We start from the raw sequence: 20425 nt of genomic DNA on the forward strand, positions 1-20425 counted from the left end.
GTACTGGTCCAGTGAGTGGGAGGCAGCGATTAGGTATCTCGAGAAGTTATTTATGAATGTTTTAAAAAAAAAAAAAAAAAAAAAAAAATTTGTTGGTTTGTTGCATTGTGGAAGACATACCCGGGCTTAATCGTGGGGTAGTTTTTGATAGTGTGACCGGTTTGGAATGGCGTGTGGCTTGTGCGGTAGGCAGTATCAATCGAGCCTTTATTGGGGGGCGGCGCCTAAAGTTGGTGGCGCTGAACTGGTGGTTTTGGTGATGCGATGGGGGTGCATCTTAACGTTCTTGGTGCTGTTTGTGGACGCTGGGATTGCGTGGAGGTGTGGTACAAGCTTTTGGTGTGTGGCGGGTCCAGGCCACGTAAGGAGTCACGTGCCCTGTCCTGTGGCGGGGGGTAGGTCTGGTCCAGAGGCGGTTGAAGGCAATGGTAACTGGACAGAGAGACACCATCTTGGTATGGTGGCTCCAGGTTCCGGGATGTTGCAGGCACGGGGTTCTGCAAAGTTGGAGGGTTAATCCGTAGGTGATTAATACCTCATCTCTGGGTCGGTGTGTTGCGGCCAGGGATACTGGGGTGAGAAGTGGTTCCTGGACTGGGCCTACTCAGGGTTGTATATTTACTGTATTGGTTACTGTGTTACCTATTGTTATTTGTTGGGGTCGCCCGTTGGACGGCGCCCCCTTGTGTTAGTATGTAAATAATAGGTAATAAAGGCTGCTGTGGCCAATTTTAAACCAAGTCACATGCAGTTCGTGTATTATTTACAGATGGTATTGGTGGGTAACACACATACAGCACGACTGGAGAATCCTTCCTCAATGGTCAAGAAAGCCATGGAACCCATAGGGTGGAGGGGCGACATGACTAGAGGGAAGGGAAGGAGTGATGGGGTTAATGGAAACAGGAATGGTTTGTTTATAAGGCAGAATAGAGGGATTGGTGGGTAGGAGGAGTTCCCTGGAGGAAGAGGTGGGACAGTTGAGGGGTGTAAGTAAAGGACTTTGACTTACCCCCTCTCTCTTGACTTCCGGATATGGAACGATCCCCGCCCACCCTCCCTTGTGTTTAATACCGAGGGGAATTTTGTCTGGGTTGTTTCTTTGTCACAGCAGCGGGGGGTAGGTCTGGTCCAGAGGCGGTTGAAGGCAATGGTAACTGGACAGAGAGACACCATCTTGGTATGGTGGCTCCAGGTTCCGGGATGTTGCAGGCACGGGGTTCTGCAAAGTTGGAGGGTTAATCCGTAGGTGATTAATACCTCATCTCTGGGTCGGTGTGTTGCGGCCAGGGATACTGGGGTGAGAAGTGGTTCCTGGACTGGGCCTACTCAGGGTTGTATATTTACTGTATTGGTTACTGTGTTACCTATTGTTATTTGTTGGGGTCGCCCGTTGGACGGCGCCCCCTTGTGTTAGTATGTAAATAATAGGTAATAAAGGCTGCTGTGGCCAATTTTAAACCAAGTCACATGCAGTTCGTGTATTATTTACAGATGGTATTGGTGGGTAACACACATACAGCACGACTGGAGAATCCTTCCTCAATGGTCATGTCATTCTCAGCGTGACAATTCTGGTCATCTACATGATGGAGCACACTGTAATTATTATTCGGAGTCAGGTGTTGGGACAAGAGGAAGGGGAGGAAGTACAGGAGGAGTCATATGCGGAAGGGATAACAAGATCTACGAGGTCCAGATGGTCAGCGGCACCTATGCGGCAGTCATGGTGAGGGAGAGGGATTAACAAGGGCGCATAGTATCAGCAAAAAGTGTTGATGAAAGTGCAGGAGCCCATGAAGAAATGGAGGACGAACTGGCGATGGGCATGGAAGACTCAGCAGATGAGTGAGAGCTTGCTCACATTTCGGTTGTGCGAGGTTGTGGGTAGAGGGCAGAGGAAGGATGCACGATTCTCACCTCTCTGCCACCAACACACCAAGGACTTGGTCCTCCTGGATGCACAAGACACATGAGCGCCTTCTTGCTGCACTACCTACATGACCCTCGGATTGTATGAATTTGAAGTAATCCTGAATACTGGGTTGCCACACTGTTAGATCCCCGGTACAAGACAAAATTTGGCGAACTAATTCCTGCCATAGAAATAGACGCACGTATACAGGAGTATCTGCAGAATGTGGTACGCAATCTTAGATCTACTTTTCCACTAAACACCAGTGCTGCACAGAGTGAATCTCAACGCTTTGTCATGGATAGGAGGAAATGGTCTTTTACTTGTCCACATCGGAGGGACCGAGGGATGGCTGCTGTGCTGAGATGGCGTTGAGTACGGTGTCCCTGCACAGTTGCACTTTTGGTCATATCCCAAAATCAGTTGAAAAAGGACAGATGCTGTTGGAAAGGGGAACAGGTGTGTTGGAAAGGGGAAAAAAATTTTGGTCCGTGGATTTGGTGGTTAAGCAACTGTAACATTTGCTGAAGAAACAACATCTGTTACAGTGGGACTGGCAGATTTGGATAAAGTGGTATATAATCTGTGACCGCTATATAACGAAAATTAATAAGAAAAGAAAGAGAAAGGTATATATCCCCATCAGCAGTCAGTGTCCACCGTGCTCCCAGTTGGAAAAGGAGAGGTTGGCAACTTGAAGGTTTGGTGGAGGATACAGAGCTGTGTGGCTATGAAATTAATAGTAGCCTGAACCGAGTTAGACGCCATTCGGATCTGGAGACTGTGAGCCCTGTTAGCGTCACAGGGTCCACATGCCCACCCAGCCCAGGAACTCCCTGTTAACAACGCAGGGGCCATTGAGTACGCTGACCGTGTGCGTAGGGGCCACACCTGTGGACAGCAGGCGCATCAGCAGCAGCAGGCCTGTTAATGCCACTGGGCTGCACAAGCAGGACTGTTAGGACAGGAGCTGGTCTTAACCGTTCTGCGTTACCAACTGTGGTGGTGGCCTGCATCCACCACCCTATCCCTGCCTACCTCTGGCCTAAAGCCGCAATGGGTTCAACACATGGAGGTGTGCTCTTTCGGAGCATAATAGAAGACTGCGCACCTCCTTGTTGGCTCCAGCCCCTTTTATAACCTGGGTCCGCCCCAAACCAGGGTGAACCACAATGCACCTCCTGGAGACAAAAGTAGAGTGACACGTCATGAGTGGCATAACTAGCGTCCTATTTGGAAACGCAACTTCAATGATGACCTCATGGCTGCCATGACCCAAACACCTCACCAGTCATCGTCTGACCATCAATAATGCGGTGACAAGTCATAGGTGTGGGCCTCTGCAAGCCATTTGGGAGGACACCTGATGCCCTGTGGTCTATATGGGACCCCCACATCAGGGCCAGGCCCAAAGAGTTCATTACCGGACCTAGTCTCTGATGCAGGAAGTGCCTGAGCATGCTCAGTAGCATGAAATACAGTCTCTGAAAAAAGACTATCAGCTTTAGCATGGTGTCTAGGCACAAAACAGGACTTAGACCCGGCACGGAATGCAAGCACCTGTGCAAAGAGGCTTTTCACACTTAGTGTGGGAGCATGCGCTGTATCCCGAAATGAAGACTTAGCGTCAGGAATGGCACAGTCAGGCTGAGCATACTCACTAGGCGAAACACTGTAATTATGCTGCAGCTGGGGTACATCGGCACACGCATGCGCACTAGCTGCTGTCGCGGGCGGGGAGGAGGGTGTCAGCACACCGCGCTCACCCCTTCTGCTCGGGTCCGGCAGTTGCTCCTGGTGGCTCGAGCTGCGGGCCGGATCCCGGGGTGTCTCGAGCGACACTCCTCGCCCGTGAGTGAAAAGGGGGGTGTTTGTTGGGATTATAGTTCGTGACGCCACCCACGGTTGTGGTGATGGCACCACCGCTGCTCAGTGTGAGGGTCCCGGGGATGGTGATGGGAGCAGCCAGGTGTTGTGTTGCCCCTCCGTGGGTAGGGGTTGGTGATCCCGGGGCCCGGTGAAGAGATGTGAAGTGTAGGGCCTGGAGGGCGCAGGGACGCGGGGGCAGCGCTATGCCTTGCGGCACTGTGGTACTCACTCAGCCTGAGACACGGACACAGTTTGTACGGTAAACCAACGGCTGGTAGGACGGTCCCACAGACGGTTGCACCTGCACTCCCGGTAGGTGACGGTGACGTCTCTCTTCCTTGCACCTGTTTGACTGATGGTAGCGGTGGATTCCCTCCGGTTACCCGCTCCCCGACTGCAATCTGGGCCGGAGGAGCTCTACACTTTGCCCGCAGGCGCTGGCCCTGGGGAAACTGGTGCCTTGGCGGTGGCGGTGTCTCCCCGGTAATGGTCGGGCTGTTGCCGTCAATCGGGACTTTGTTGCTGGGGGATCTGCGTCCCCTTCACTGACGGATTCGGCAAATTGGGTGACTCCTAGCCTTGCCGGGGTCCGAGAGGCCCCTGCCCTGGTGCTGACTGTCCTTCGGAACACTGCTCCAGACCACCGGGCACACAGCCAACGGGGTCCTTCCAGGAACTTCCAAACGGTCCCCCTCCGGACAGTCACCGCCGTCGCTGACCTTGCTGTTCTAGCCCTGCACACAGCTGGGCTCTCAGGCTTTTCCTTCTCTCTGCTCTGTCACCACTTCTTGCTTTCCTCCTTTTCCACTTTCCTTTCCTTCACTTTCACTTCTGGTTGTTTCCTCTAGCCCCTGCCTGGGCTACTCTGCTTCTTTACTCCCTCATGTCCCTGACAGTTCTGCCTGGTTACTTCCTGCCTCCAGAGTTGTGAGCTCCTTGGTGGGCGGAGCCAACCGCCTGGCCCACCCCCTGGTGTGCATCACAGACTCCTGGAGGGAGGCAACAAGGATTTCTGGTTAGCAGGTGTGCCTACCTGGAGTGTGGGGTGTAGTGGTGTTGTTATCTGTGTCCCCTGGCTTGCCCAGGGCGACACATTCCCCCTTAGCAAAATGCAGACCGTCCGCGGGCTGCCGTCCTACACCGGTTTTATTTTTCTGTAAAAAGGGGATAACAGGGTTAAACATAACATAAGCATTTTCAATCAACTCTTCCCAAAACGGGAGGCACATTTTACTTTTAACGTTTCAACGGTGTACGGTCACGGTTTCCGCTCTCTCCCACCCAAGCAACCTGGCCCTGATGCTGCCCCTAAAACCCAGGCAGCACCCCTTGACCCACAGTCCAGCACAAGTCACCCGAGCGGGATCTGTCCTTCCCTCCAGAGGGTAGCCACCGGTCCCTTTGGTGGCTGGGCCCTGGCCTGCTCTGCTCAGGGCCCTCCCTCCAACCTGCCTCTCCGGAGGCAGCATTGCGGAAACGGTAACGGTACCCAACATATTTACAAGCCACTAACGTTTGTGGTTGCCCTGCAGAGTTCACGGGCTTGTCCATTGCTAGTTCCCATGCATTTTTAAACTTTTAACGGTCCCCACGGGGACAACGGTGCCGGCTCCTGCCGGTTGCAAATCACAGCGGTCAATCAGGTGAAAACTCGGTTCAATCAGTGTTTTTCATTTTTCAAAACTTTCAACTTTTTCAAACAAGCACACAACACTCTTTTACATTTGCGGGCCCCTCTTACTCATAGAACGGTCTCCCTGTACCTAAGTGGGGGTCTACCTAGGTTGGAACGGGTGGACCTTCGGGGCCCGGTGTCAGTGGTGCTAGACAGTGGGGTAGAGGGAACAATCGGTTCCTCCTCCCTGCTATAGTGTGGGGCAGGCGGAGGTGCAGGGGGGTTGGGTACAGGTTCATCCCTGGGCACTGGCACTGGTTCTGGCTCACGGTTAACCGCTTCCACTACTTCTTCATCCACGGGTTGTGGGAACAGTATCACTGGAAGTATCACCGCGCCGTTCTGTGTAGGCCAGTTTGCTGGGAAGTCACCCATGACAGTGTGGATCACCTCTGCTGCCTTTTCCACTGGTGGAGGAACCGGTACTTCAGCCTCTGCTTTTAACGCTGGGGGGCATTTCTTCAGATGGTCCCGAGAAACTGTGGCCAGGGTGCCCCCTTGGTCACGACTGATCTGGTAGGTCTTCCCATTGTCCCACTCGGTGGGTTGTACGACGTAAGGGACTTGCTCCCACTGGTCATCCAGTTTGTGGGCTTTTCTCTTCCGTTTCAGCACCACATCTCCTGGCTGGAAAGGACCTGCAGGCGCCTTCTGGTTGAACCGGTGCTCTTGCTGTTCTCGACTTCGACTGAGGTTTTTCTCCACATACTCCTGGATTTGCCGGTACTGGGCCCTCCTCCGACTTTCCCACTCTGCCGTTGAAGGGAGTGCTTCCGGAGCCTCCAACCCCATCTCCAGATCCACCGGCAGGCGGCCAGGCCGGGCCCTCATCAGATACGCTGGGGTGCACTTCGTCGAGCTGGATGGGATATTATTGTACATGTCGACCAAGTCGGGTAACTTTTCCGGCCACATGTTCCGTTCTTCCAGCGGTAGCGTCTTGAGGAGCCTCAGGACCAAGTGATTCATTTTCTCGCACATGCCGTTGGTTTGGGCGTGGTACGGAGTGGTCCGGATCTTCTTGCAGCCGTACAACTGGCAGAATTCGTGAAACACTTCTGCTTCAAAAGCCGGGCCTTGATCAGTCAGCACCTTCTCGGGGTACCCATGGGGTCGGCAAAAATAGGCCTGGAACGCTCGGGCAGCGGTTCGACCAGTCAAGTCCTTAACGGGGACTACCACCATGAATCTTGAGTAGTGGTCTACCATGGTCAACGCGTAGGTGTACCCACTTCGGCTAGGGGTGAGTTTAACATGGTCCAGGGCGACCAGCTCCAGCGGCTGATGGGTGACTATGGGATGTAACGGTGCCCTCTGGCTAGTCTCGTCCTTTCTCCTCAGTGTACAAGGACCGCACTCTCGGCACCAGGCTTCCACCGATTCACGCATCCCACTCCAATAGAACCGCTCCCGCAACAGCATCTCCAGCTTCTTCCACCCGAAGTGGCCAGCACCATCATGGTATGCCCGCAGGACGGTAGCAACCTCAGCTTGAGGAACGATCAACTGGCATATTTTCTCATGGGTCTTTGGGTTGATCAGCTCACGGTACAGCCTCCCTTGGTGTAGGTAGAGCCGTTTTCGTTCTTTCCACAAGCGTTGGGCTTCGGCTGGAGCGGCAGGGTCTATTCCCATAGCACCTTGTTCCACCAGGGTCTTGACAAGGCGGACAGCCGGTGCTTGGTCCTGGGCGTCCTGCCACTCTTGACTGGGCCGCGGGTCCAGGTCCGCCCGTTGCTGACATACTTGTACCCTCTCAGGAGGCGGCTGGTGAAACGCAGGCAACTCAATCTCCTCGAGGTCGTCATCCTCACACCCCTCTTCTGACAAATGGGGCATCCGGGAGAGTGCATCTGCATTGATGTTGACACGACCAGCTCGGTACTTTATGGTGAAATCATAGTTGGCTAACCGGGCTACCCACCGCTGCTCCAGCGCGCCCAACTTGGCCGTGTCCAGGTGAGTTAGCGGATTGTTGTCCGTAAACGCGGTGAATTTCGCCGCCGCCAGGTAGTGGCGGAACCGCTCTGTGATAGCCCACACCAACGCCAATAGCTCGAGCTTGAAGGAGCTATAGTTCTCAGGGTTCCTTTCGGTCGGCCGGAGTTTTCGGCTGGCGTAGGCAATCACCTTCTCCTTCCCATCCTGGACCTGGGACAAGACCGCTCCTAGCCCCACGTTACTGGCGTCCGTGTGGAGGATGAACGGGCGCCCATAATCAGGGTACGCCAAGACCTCTTCTCCGGTCAAGGCCGCCTTCAACTGGCCAAAGGACACCTCATGCTTGTCCTCCCACAACAGTGGGGCTCCAATAGGTCTACCACCTTTGGTCTGTCCCACGAGGAGATCTTGCATGGGGGCAGCCATCTTCGTGTACCCCTTTATAAAGCGCCGATAGTACCCCACCAGACCCAAGAACTGCCTTACTTCCCTCACTGTGGTTGGTCTCGGCCAGCTCTGGATGGCAGTGATCTTCTCAGGGTCGGGGGCGACACCATCCGCACTCACTACGTGTCCTAGATACTGCACCCTGGGTTTCAGCAGATGGCACTTCGAGGGCTTCAACTTCATCCCAAACTTGGCAAGGGACGCGAACACCTCGGCCAGGTGCTCCAGATGGGCCTCATATGTCTGGGAATAAACAATCACATCATCCAAATACAGCAGGACGGTCTCGAAGTTTAAATGTCCCAGACAGCACTCCATCAACCGTTGGAAAGTCCCGGGGGCATTGCACAGCCCAAACGGCATGCTATTGAATTCGCATAGCCCCATCGGGGTGGTGAAGGCGGTCTTCTCCCGGTCCTCGGGGGCCACGGCCACTTGCCAGTATCCGCTGGTGAGGTCAAGGGTCGAGAAGTAGTTTCCAGTTCTCAGTGCAGCCAAAGATTCTTCAATACGAGGCAATGGATAGGCATCTTTATGGGTTATCTGGTTGATCTTCCGGTAGTCCACACACATCCGCATGGTACATCCTTCTTCTTGACCAGTACCAACGGAGCGGCCCAGGGACTACAACTGTCCCGAATAACCCCTGCCTCCTTCATATTCTTCAACATATCCTTGGCACACTGATAATGTGCAGGGGGAATAGGTCTGTACCTCTCTTTGATAGGGGGATGTTCACCCGTGGGAATGTGGTGTTGGACCCCCTTGATCTGCCCAAAGTCTAGGGGGTGCTTACTGAAAACCTGTTCGTACTCCTGCACTACCCTGTGTACCCCTGCCCTGTGATGTGTAGGGGTATCATCAGTGCCCACATGTAGCTGTTGGTGCCACTCCTTGGTGTCCCCCTGGGGTGGGGAAGTGCTGGTGGTAGGTGGGAGTGTGGGTGGACGGGCTTCCTGGATAGTGTGAGGGTCCAGGGTGAGCAGCTTGGCAATGGTGGCATACCGGGGGAGCCTGACTTCTTCCTCCCCACAGTTCAACACTCTCACAGGCACTCTCCCTTTCTTCACATCTACCACCCCTCGGGCGGCCACTACAGTGGGCCAGTGCTCGGAAGGCATGGGCTCCATCATCGCAGGGTAGTCACGCCCCTGAGGCCCTACTGCTGCCCTACACCAGATCATCATCTCACTCCTAGGGGGCACAGTCAATGGAGCAACATCCATCACTCACACTCCACCAATCTCCCCTCCGGTTGAGCTTACATGCTGGCGGTACATCAGGGCGCGGATCTCACGCTGCACAGCCCTCTGCCGGCTCCCTGCCGCCGTGGCGGCTAGCTGCTGCAAAAGGTTCAGCACATCAGCCATGCAGTGTTCCATCACATTGGTTCCCAACACTATTTTCGGGTTATGATCACTAGGCTCATTCATGATCACAATCATACCCTGGTGTTGCAGTTCAGCTTGCCCCACTGTCATAGCCACCTCTTTATACCCCACCTGGGTCAATGGAAGTCCATTAGCGGCAATCAAATTTATACTATTGTCTGGAGGCGCTAGCTCGTCTGTGGCCCAATATCGCTGATACAATGTGTACGGTATGGTCGTTACCTGTGATCCAGTGTCCAAGAGAGCCATCACGGGTATGCCGTCCACAGCCACAGGGATGATAGGGCGGGCCCCGACGTATCGGTCTCGCCAGTCCGGGGGGCCACGGTGTTCTACTCCTGAGGATTGGCCCGGGGCCCCAGGGGTTGCTCGTTTAACGGGCACTGTCGGTAAACATGGCCTGGCTTACGGCACTTGTAGCAGATTGGAGGTCTGCTCCGCGGGTTGTTAGCGCTTCTCTGTTGCATCCAGGGAACATCTTCGGGACTGTCAGCAAGCTGTATCTGCGCTGGGGGCTGAGATCTGGTCAGAGGTTGAAGCGCAGCAAGGATTTTGGCAAGGTCTCCGTCCAGGCGACGGACCTGGGCTGCCAGTTCTTCCACTGTGCTGCTCGAGGCTGCGGGTAGTAAGGAGGTTGGCTTGGCTGGGGTCGCCACAACGGGAGCTGTCTCGACGGGCCACAGGACGGGTTCCAGAGCTTCAGCAGCTGGGGGCTGTAGTGCTTTGATAGCCCGCTCCTTTAGCACAGCGAAGTCCACATCAGGGTGTTCCAGGGCCCACAGCCGGAGTTGTTTACGATCCTCAGGGGACCTCATCCCCTGCGCAAATTGCTCCACTAACATCTTATTGCTATCCGCCTCATTAATAGCGTTCACCCGCTTTAGCGTGCGGAGGGCGGCCTGCAGACGTAGAGCATAGTCCCGAATGCTATCCCCAGCTCGTTGCCGGCACTGGTAAAACTGCATCCTCAGCTCAGCTTCAGTCCGGGTCTCGAAGGCAGTCTGTAGCTTCTCGAAGATGGTGGCTACAGAGAGCCGGTCCCCCTCGGCCCAGGTCTCCGCTTCCTGCTCCGCCGCACCGGTTAGCTGGCCTAGCACTATCGCTGCACGTTGCTTATCAGTCAGGGGGTACAGCTCTATTACTCACAGCAAGTTGGGCTGCAGTGTGTACATCGCCCTGGCCAAAAACTGATGCTCTAGCAGGATACAGCTAAACCCCCACTAAGTGGAGGCACCACAGGTGCAGGAGAAGCAGATCACACACACACCTTCATGGAATGGAGGGGAGGTGACTGCTAGATGATAAAACTGCACACAAGTGGCTTGCATAGAGCGCTGTTCACATGCAGATGACACAGTCACAAACCCACAGCCTATTAGGTAACGCCCTTCTATTAGATCAGGCGGGCTGCCAAGCCGTACTCCACTGTATATCATGCACGGACAGACACTCTACAATGCAAGGCCCAACAGAAAGGGGCCTGGCTGTATCCTGTACAAACAAAAAAATATGAGGTTTTTGTTGGTATTTATGGCCATAAAACGTAAGCCTACACCCTCGTCAAGGGACCTCATGTCTGTAGGTCCCTACACTAAATATAAAAAAAGCAACAATAAGAGGATAATGTCCTCCAAAAATCAAGTATTACTCACAGCAAGTTGGGCTGCAGTGTGTACATCGCCCTGGCCAAAAACTGATGCTCTAGCAGGATACAGCTAAACCATACCTCCCAACTTTTAAAGAAGGAAAAGAGGGGCAAATTTTTAGGCCACGCCCCCTAACCACACCCATTTCACAGTCACGCCCATATCCACTCCCCATCCACACCCATTCAGCACGGACACGCAGGCAGCCGGCGGGCCTCCAGCATGGACACGCAGGCAGCCAGCGGGCCTCCAGCACGGACACGCAGGCAGCCGGCGGGCCTCCAGCACGGACACGCAGGCAGCCAGCGGGCCTCCAGCACGGACACGCAGGCAGCCGGCGGGCCTCCAGCACGGACACGCAGGCAGCCGGCGGGCCTCCAGCACGGACACGCAGGCAGCCACAGTGAGGCGGCCGGTCGCCTTCACAGACAGGCGGCCGGCCGCCTTCACAGACAGGCGGCGGGCCGCCCGCACAGAGAGGCGGCCAGCCGCCCGCAGAGAGAGGCGGCCGGCCGCCCACACAATGAGGCGGCGGGCCGCCCGCACAGACAGGCGGCAGGGGGGCGCCCGCACAGACAGGCGGCAGGGGGGGCGCCCGCACAGACAGGTGGCAGGGGGGCGCCCGCACAGACAGGCGGCAGGGGGGCGCCCGCACAGACAGGCGGCGGGGGGCGCCCGCACAGACAAGCGGCGGGGGGCGCCCGCACAGACAGGCGGCAGGGGGGGCGCCCGCACAGACAGGCGGCGGGGGGCGCCCGCACAGACAGGCGGCGGGGGGCGCCCGCACAGACAGGCGGCAGGGGGGGCGCCCGCACAGACAGGCGGCAGGGGGGCGCCCGCACAGACAGGCGGCGGGGGGCGCCCGCACAGACAGGCGGCGGGGGGCGCCCGCACAGACAGGTGGCGGGCCGACCGCACAGACAGGCGGCCGGCCGACCGCACAGACAGGCTTCGGCCGGGGGTGAGGGGGGAGGGAGGGAAATCAGCGCTGGGGAGATTCGTTTACTGTACCAGCAGCAGCACAGGCAGCGCTCCTCTCTATGCCACGTCTACTAGGATGGTAGGAGGGAAAAGCAGGGAGGCGGAGAGAGAGTGGGTGGGCGGAGCCCGGGAGCCGGCCGTCCCGCCCGTGGCAACGGGACAAACAACGTAAAGCGTGAAAGTCCCGCTGTATCCGGGACGGTTGGGAGGTATGCAGCATGTTAGAATGTGTACATAAGATCCCGCTGGTGGTGGCCGCAGCTTATAGGCCCCAAATCTGGTGACAGGTTCCCTTTAAAGTGAACCTGTCAGGTGCAATATGCACTCAGAGCCAGGAGCAGTTCTGGGTGTATATTGCTAATCCCTGCCTAACCGTCCCTGTATACACTAGCATAGATAAAGAGATCAAGAACAAATATTTTTAAAGATCTTATATCTTATGCTAATGAGCGCGGGGACTAGTCACAAGGGCGTTACTTCACTTGGCTAGTCGGCTCGCATAGCATGTTAGCATGTTATTACGCCCCTGTGTGAGTACTAACACGCTATGTGAGCCGACTAGCCAAGTGAAGCAACACCCTTGGGACTAGTCCCCGCGCTAATTAGCATAAGATATAAGCTCTTTAAAAATACTTTTTCTATAGATGCCTTTATCTATGCTAGTGTATACAGGGACAGTTAGGGAGGGATTAGCAATATACACCCAGAACTGCTCCTGGCTCTGAGTGCAGATTGCACCTGATAGGTTCCCTTTAAAGGGAAACTGTCACCAGAAATTTAGCAAAAAAAATAAAAGATTCCCCTCTGCAGCTCCTGGGCTGCATTCTGGAAAGGTTCCTGTTGTTATTGTGCCCCCTTTGAGACCTAAAATAATACTTTATGAAGTCTTACCTTTTTGTATGCAAATCTGTTTTTATGGTCACGGGGGCGGGCTGCCTGGCGTCCGTTATTCCCCCTCCTGCCGTTGTACGCCGTCCCCCATTGCTCATTTCCATACATGAGGACGCCTTCCTCATGTAACTGTCCTCCTGAAGTTTTGTGCATGCCCAGTGCCACTCTCGCGGGACTGAGCACTGTGCAAAGTGTGAACGCTTTTGAGGTGATTGCGCAGGCGCGAGATTATGGGCGGCGCTGTGATTGTCATCAGCAGCGTCATCCAAGTACCCACCCATAATCTCGTGCCCGCGCTTCTCACTCTGCCTCCACCGTTATGCGCAAGCACTGTCCATATGAACCACGTTACCTATTACCGTGGGCGCGAGATTATGGGCGGCGCTGTGATTGTCATCAGCAAAGTCATCCAAGTACCCGCCCATAATCTCGTGCCCGCGCTTCTCACTCTGCCTCCACCGTTATGCGCAAGCACTGTCCATATGAACCATGTTACCTATTACCGTGGGCGCGAGATTATGGGCGGCGCTGTGATTGTCATCAGCAGCGTCATCCAAGTACCCGCCCATAATCTCGTGCAAGCAGTAATAGGTAACATGGCTCATATGGCCAGCACTTGCGCATAACGGTGGAGTCAGAGGGAAAAGTGCGGGCACGAGATTATGGGCGGGTACTTGGTTAACGCTGCTGATGACAATCACAGCGCCGCCCATAATCTCGCGCCTGCGCAATCACCTGAAAAAGCGTTCACATGCGCAAAACTTCGGGAGGACAGTTACATGAGGAAGGCGTCCTTGTGTATGTAAATGAGCAATGGGGGACTGCGTAAAGCGGCAGGAGGGGGAATAACGGACGCCAGACAGCCCGCCCCCGTGACCATAAAAACACATTTGCATACAAAAAGGTAAGACTTCATAAAGTATTTTTGTAGGTCTCAAAGGGGGCACAATAACAACAGGAACCTTTCTAGAAGCAGCCCAGGAGCTGCAGAGGGGAATCTTTTATTTTTATTGTGAAATTTCTGCTGACATGTTCCCTTTAACTGGTAGAGGAGCCAGGATAAAGCAGAGCTGAAGCTGTTGGGAAGCTAGGACCCAGCAGCTCTACAGGCAGGAGACCACTGATCGGTAATAGAAGCCTGCAGATGCCACTCTGCATAGGTTATTGTCACTGCTATCTGCAGGAGATAAGTGCTGATTGCACGGTCTCCTCAGCTTCCTGACTCCCCGTGTCTGCAGCAGTGAGAAGCCACACGGGGAGTCAGAGAACAGCTGCAGAGAAACGCAGGCTCCGGGACTGGGGGGGTCGGCTCTGGTGCAGGGGGGGGGCTCTGCTGCAGGGGTGGGTCGCTCTGCTGCAGGGGGATCGCTCTGCTGCAGGGGGTGATTCATACCTCAGCAGCAGTCACAGGAGTAGGTGCGCGCTCGGCTCTGTAATGAATAGTAGAAGGGAGAAACAGCGAGGCGGGGCTACAGTGGGTGGGTGGAGCCGGGATAAACAGCCTCACGGGCGGGACCCGGGATCAAAGGCTCAGAAGAGGGACTGTCCCGCTGTATCCGGGACGGTTGGGAGGTATGGCTAAACCCCCACTAAGTGGAGGCACCACAGGTGCAGGAGAAGCAGATCACACACACACCTTCATGGAATGGAGGGGAGGTGACTGCTAGATGATAAAACTGCACACAAGTGGCTTGCATAGAGCGCTGTTCACATGCAGATGACACAGTCACAAACCCGCAGCCTATTAGGTAACGCCCTTCTATTAGATCAGGCGGGCTGCCAAGCCGTACTCCACTGTATATCATGCACGGACAGACACTCTACAATGCAAGGCCCAACAGAAAGGGGCCTGGCTGTATCCTGTACAAACAAAAAAATATGAGGTTTTTGTTGGTATTTATGGCCATAAAACGTAAGCCTACACCCTCGTCAAGGGACCTCATGTCTGTAGGTCCCTACACTAAATATAAAAAAAGCAACAATAAGAGGATAATGTCCTCCAAAAATCAAGTATTACTCACAGGTGCAGGAGAAGCAGATCACACACACACCTCCACTTAGTGGGGGTTTAGCTGTATCCTGCTAGAGCATCAGTTTTTGGCCAGGGCGATGTACACACTGCAGCCCAACTTGCTGTGAGTAATACTTGATTTTTGGAGGACATTATCCTCTTATTGTTGCTTTTTTTATATTTAGTGTAGGGACCTACAGACATGAGGTCCCTTGACGAGGGTGTAGGCTTACGTTTTATGGCCATAAATACCAACAAAAACCTCATATTTTTTTGTTTGTACAGGATACAGCCAGGCCCCTTTCTGTTGGGCCTTGCATTGTAGAGTGTCTGTCCGTGCATGATACACAGTGGAGTACGGCTTGGCAGCCCGCCTGATCTAATAGAAGGGCGTTACCTAATAGGCTGCGGGTTTGTGACTGTGTCATCTGCATGTGAACAGCGCTCTATGCAAGCCACTTGTGTGCAGTTTTATCATCTAGCAGTCACCTCCCCTCCATTCCATGAAGGTGTGTGTGTGATCTGCTTCTCCTGCACCTGTGGTGCCTCCACTTAGTGGGGGTTTAGCTGTATCCTGCTAGAGCATCAGTTTTTGGCCAGGGCGATGTACACACTGCAGCCCAACTTGCTGTGAGTAATACTTGATTTTTGGAGGACATTATCCTCTTATTGTTGCTTTTTTTATATTTAGTGTAGGGACCTACAGACATGAGGTCCCTTGACGAGGGTGTAGGCTTACGTTTTATGGCCATAAATACCAACAAAAACCTCATATTTTTTTGTTTGTACAGGATACAGCCAGGCCCCTTTCTGTTGGGCCTTGCATTGTAGAGTGTCTGTCCGTGCATGATATACAGTGGAGTACGGCTTGGCAGCCCGCCTGATCTAATAGAAGGGCGTTACCTAATAGGCTGCGGGTTTGTGACTGTGTCATCTGCATGTGAACAGCGCTCTATGCAAGCCACTTGTGTGCAGTTTTATCATCTAGCAGTCACCTCCCCTCCATTCCATGAAGGTGTGTGTGTGATCTGCTTCTCCTGCACCTGTGGTGCCTCCACTTAGTGGGGGTTTAGCTGTATCCTGCTAGAGCATCAGTTTTTGGCCAGGGCGATGTACACACTGCAGCCCAACTTGCTGTGAGTAATACTTGATTTTTGGAGGACATTATCCTCTTATTGTTGCTTTTTTTATATTTGGGGTACAGCTCTAGCAACGGGTTAAGCTTTTTCCGGAAGGCCTGCAAGGCATCCGGTTTCCCGTCATACTGCGGTAGCCAGGCAGCTCCGGGCGCATAGGGCAAGGAAAACGGCATGACCTGAGCAAGCGCGGGGGCCGCGGCACCTCCCGCCAGTACGGCCGGGACCTGGGCAGGCCCATTCCCATCCGCGGGTGCCGCTGCGGCTGCGACCACCGCTCCTCCAGCGGCTTCGTCGGGCGCAGACATCTTGTTTCCGTCCCCCTTAGCTCTTTCCGGCCCCTCCTCTCTCGGGGCGGGGTTTTGGCCTTCGCGCCTCTACTGCTCGAGAAGACGCTCGAGCGGGAACTTTTCGCGCCAAAGATGGCGACTTCTGAAATTTTTCTGCCGGATACCTCCGGCGGTAACAAGGCGCACCTCTACCTGACGGCAGAGCGGTAAGATCCTGTTCGTGACGCCAAGTTGTCGCGGGCGGGGAGGAGGGTGTCAGCACACCGCGCTCACCCCTTCTGCTCGGGTCCGGCAGTTGCTCCTGGTGGCTCGAGCTGCGGGCCGGATCCCGGGGTGTCTCGAGCGACACTCCTCGCCCGTGAGTTAAAAGGGGGGTGTTTGTTGGGATTATAGTTCGTGACGCCACCCACGGTTGTGGTGATGGCACCACCGCTGCTCAGTGTGAGGGTCCCGGGGATGGTGATGGGAGCAGCCAGGTGTTGTGTTGCCCCTCCGTGGGTAGGGGTTGGTGATCCCGGGGCCCGGTGAAGAGATGTGAAGTGTAGGGCCTGGAGGGCGCAGGGACGCGGGGGCAGCGCTATGCCTTGCGGCACTGTGGTACTCACTCAGCCTGAGACACGGACACAGTTTGTACGGTAAACCAACGGCTGGTAGGACGGTCCCACAGACGGTTGCACCTGCACTCCCGGTAGGTGACGGTGACGTCTCTCTTCCTTGCACCTGTTTGACTGATGGTAGCGGTGGATTCCCTCCGGTTACCCGCTCCCCGACTGCAATCTGGGCCGGAGGAGCTCTACACTTTGCCCGCAGGCGCTGGCCCTGGGGAAACTGGTGCCTTGGCGGTGGCGGTGTCTCCCCGGTAATGGTCGGGCTGTTGCCGTCAATCGGGACTTTGTTGCTGGGGGATCTGCGTCCCCTTCACTGACGGATTCGGCAAATTGGGTGACTCCTAGCCTTGCCGGGGTCCGAGAGGCCCCTGCCCTGGTGCTGACTGTCCTTCGGAACACTGCTCCAGACCACCGGGCACACAGCCAACGGGGTCCTTCCAGGAACTTCCAAACGGTCCCCCTCCGGACAGTCACCGCCGTCGCTGACCTTGCTGTTCTAGCCCTGCACACAGCTGGGCTCTCAGGCTTTTCCTTCTCTCTGCTCTGTCACCACTTCTTGCTTTCCTCCTTTTCCACTTTCCTTTCCTTCACTTTCACTTCTGGTTGTTTCCTCTAGCCCCTGCCTGGGCTACTCTGCTTCTTTACTCCCTCATGTCCCTGACAGTTCTGCCTGGTTACTTCCTGCCTCCAGAGTTGTGAGCTCCTTGGTGGGCGGAGCCAACCGCCTGGCCCACCCCCTGGTGTGCATCACAGACTCCTGGAGGGAGGCAACAAGGATTTCTGGTTAGCAGGTGTGCCTACCTGGAGTGTGGGGTGTAGTGGTGTTGTTATCTGTGTCCCCTGGCTTGCCCAGGGCGACACACTGCCTCTCCACACTTAGACGTAGAGGGGAAATTTGTCTTGGAGATGCTGTCTATGAACAGAAGGAAAAGCTAAAGGAAGCCTGACTTTCTATCCCTCCGAATTATGAAATGCAGCAATGAATTCCATGAGTTTGCTATAACATTAGCGTAGCAAAATGTGCATGAGGGTGTGATGTAGAGGTGCTAGAAATAGCTTGTCACCAGTGGGGCACTAATGGAATACAACAGCCAGTTCTATGATGCCACAAAATGGCAGTATTTTGTGCTATCATTATAGCTTATTAAAAACAGAGCACGAGGTTGTCATGCAGAGGTGCTGCACATAGATTTGCAGTAGTGTGAATAGACAAAAGTACAATAGCCACGTTTAGGATGCCACTAGGTACAGTGAGTGTTTGCTAGTATAATGGCTGAGTTTAAAAAAGTTTGAGTGTGCAATGCAGGCAGACGTGCTGCAAATAACGTTCCAATACTGTGAATTGACAAAAGTACAATAGCCACGTTTAGGATACAACTAGGTACACTGTGTGTTTGCTAGTATAATGGCTGAGTTTAAAAAAGTTTGAGTGTGCAATGCAGGCAGACGTCCTGCAAATAACGTTCCAATACTGTGAATTGACAAAAGTACAATAGCCACGTTTAGGATACAACTAGGTACACTGTGTGTTTGCTAGTATAATGGCTGAGTTTAAAAAAGTTAGAGTGTGCAATGCAGGCAGACGTGCTGCAAATATCGTTCCAATACTGTGAATTGACAAAAGTACAAGAGCCACGTTTAGGATACAACTAGGTACACTGTGTGTTTGCTAGTATAATGGCTGAGTTTAAAAAAGTTAGAGTGTGCAATGCAGGCAGACGTGCTCTGCAAATGTCTTTGCAGTAGTGGGACTATAGCAAAGTCCAATAGCCACGTTTAGGATGCCACTAGGTACACTGAGTGTTTGCTAGTAAAATTGCTTAGTAACAATGAGTTGTAGTGTGCAATGCAGGCAGACGTGCTCTGCAAATGTCTTTGCAGTAGTGGGACTATAGCAAAGTCCAATAGCCACGTTTAGGATGCCACTAGGTACACTGAGTGTTTGCTAGTATAATGGCTTAGTTTAAAAAAGTTGGAGTGTGCAATGCAGGCAGACATGCTCTGCAAATGTCTTTGCACTAGTGGGACTATAGCAAAGTCCAATAGCCACAGATAGGATGCCACTAGGTACACTGAGTGTTTGCTAGTAAAATTGCTTAGTTTAAAAAAGTTGGAGTGTGCAATGCAGGCAGACGTGCTCTGCAAATGTCTTTGCACTAGTGGGACTATAGCAAAGTCCAATAGCCACGTTTAGGATGCCACTAGGTACACTGAGTGTTTGCTAGTAAAATTGCTTAGTTTAAAAAAGTTGGAGTGTGCAATGCAGGCAGACGTGCTGCAAATATCGTTCCAATACTGTGAATAGACAAAAGTACAATAGCCACGTTTAGGATACAACTAGGTACACTGTGTGTTTGCTAGTATAATGGCTGAGTTTAAAAAAGTTTGAGTGTGCAATGCAGGCAGATGTCATGCAAATAACGTTCCAATACTGTGAATTGACAAAAGTACAATAGCCACGTTTAGGATACAACTAGGTACAGTGAGTGTTTGCTAGTATAATGGCTGAGTTTAAAAAAGTTTGAGTGTGCAATGCAGGCAGACGTGCTGCAAATATCGTTCCAATACTGTGAATAGACAAAAGTACAAGAGCCACGTTTAGGATACAACTAGGTACAGTGAGTGTTTGCTAGTATAATGGCTGAGTTTAAAAAAGTTAGAGTGTGCAATGCAGGCAGACGTGCTCTGCAAATGTCTTTGCACTAGTGGGACTATAGCAAAGTCCAATAGCCACGTTTAGGATGCCACTAGGTACACTGAGTGTTTGCTAGTAAAATTGCTTAGTTTAAAAAAGTTGGAGTGTGCAATGCAGGCAGACGTGCTCTGCAAATGTCTTTGCACTAGTGGGACTATAGCAAAGTCCAATAGCCACAGATAGGATGCCACTAGGTACACTGAGTGTTTGCTAGTATAATGGCTTAGTTATAATGAGTTGGAGTGTGCAGAGGACAAGAGGGTACAGTGGCAGGATTGTGGTGCTCTGGGTAGAGGAATGGAAGCCTGCCTTTCTATTCCCTCCTAATGGTGAAATGCAGGGAGGAAATCCCTGACCTGGGCTACACAGACGCTGTTGCTGTTTGCAGGACCTGTCACCTATGGCTCTCTGACCCTGCCGGTTTGAGCCCTTAAAAGGACTGCTATAAAGTGCTCTCCCTAAGCTGTCTAACGCTGTGTATGCAGCGCATACAGCTGTATCGGCTATAGGACTCAGGAGGACGGAGCTGCGACAGTGATGTCTGACACCAAAGACGCAGAAGGCAGATAATGGCGTCCGTGAAGAAAATGTCAGGTTTTATAATGCAGGGACATGTGACATGCAGATCCTATCACACATGCCGTTGCTTCTGTGAAGCCCCACAAGTGCAGTGTCGGTGCATTACCTTCAGGGACTCCACTCAGCTGGATCCTGTCACAGGTAGGAAATCTTCTATTTGTCGTGACGCCACTCTCAGAATTGCGGTCAGTGGGGACCGCCACTGCAGATTAAGGGATGCCTGGGGCTGATGGTGGGTGCAGTCGGTTGTAGTAGCCTCCTGAGAGTGAGGCAAGCCCCAGGGCCCTGTGTAGGTGTGTAGAACCACAAGGCGCAGAATAACTCCACACAAGCAGAATGTCTTTCAGGGG

The sequence above is a fragment of the Anomaloglossus baeobatrachus genome, chromosome 6 (assembly GCF_048569485.1).
Source record: "Anomaloglossus baeobatrachus isolate aAnoBae1 chromosome 6, aAnoBae1.hap1, whole genome shotgun sequence".
Classification (NCBI taxonomy): Eukaryota; Metazoa; Chordata; class Amphibia; order Anura; family Aromobatidae; genus Anomaloglossus; species Anomaloglossus baeobatrachus.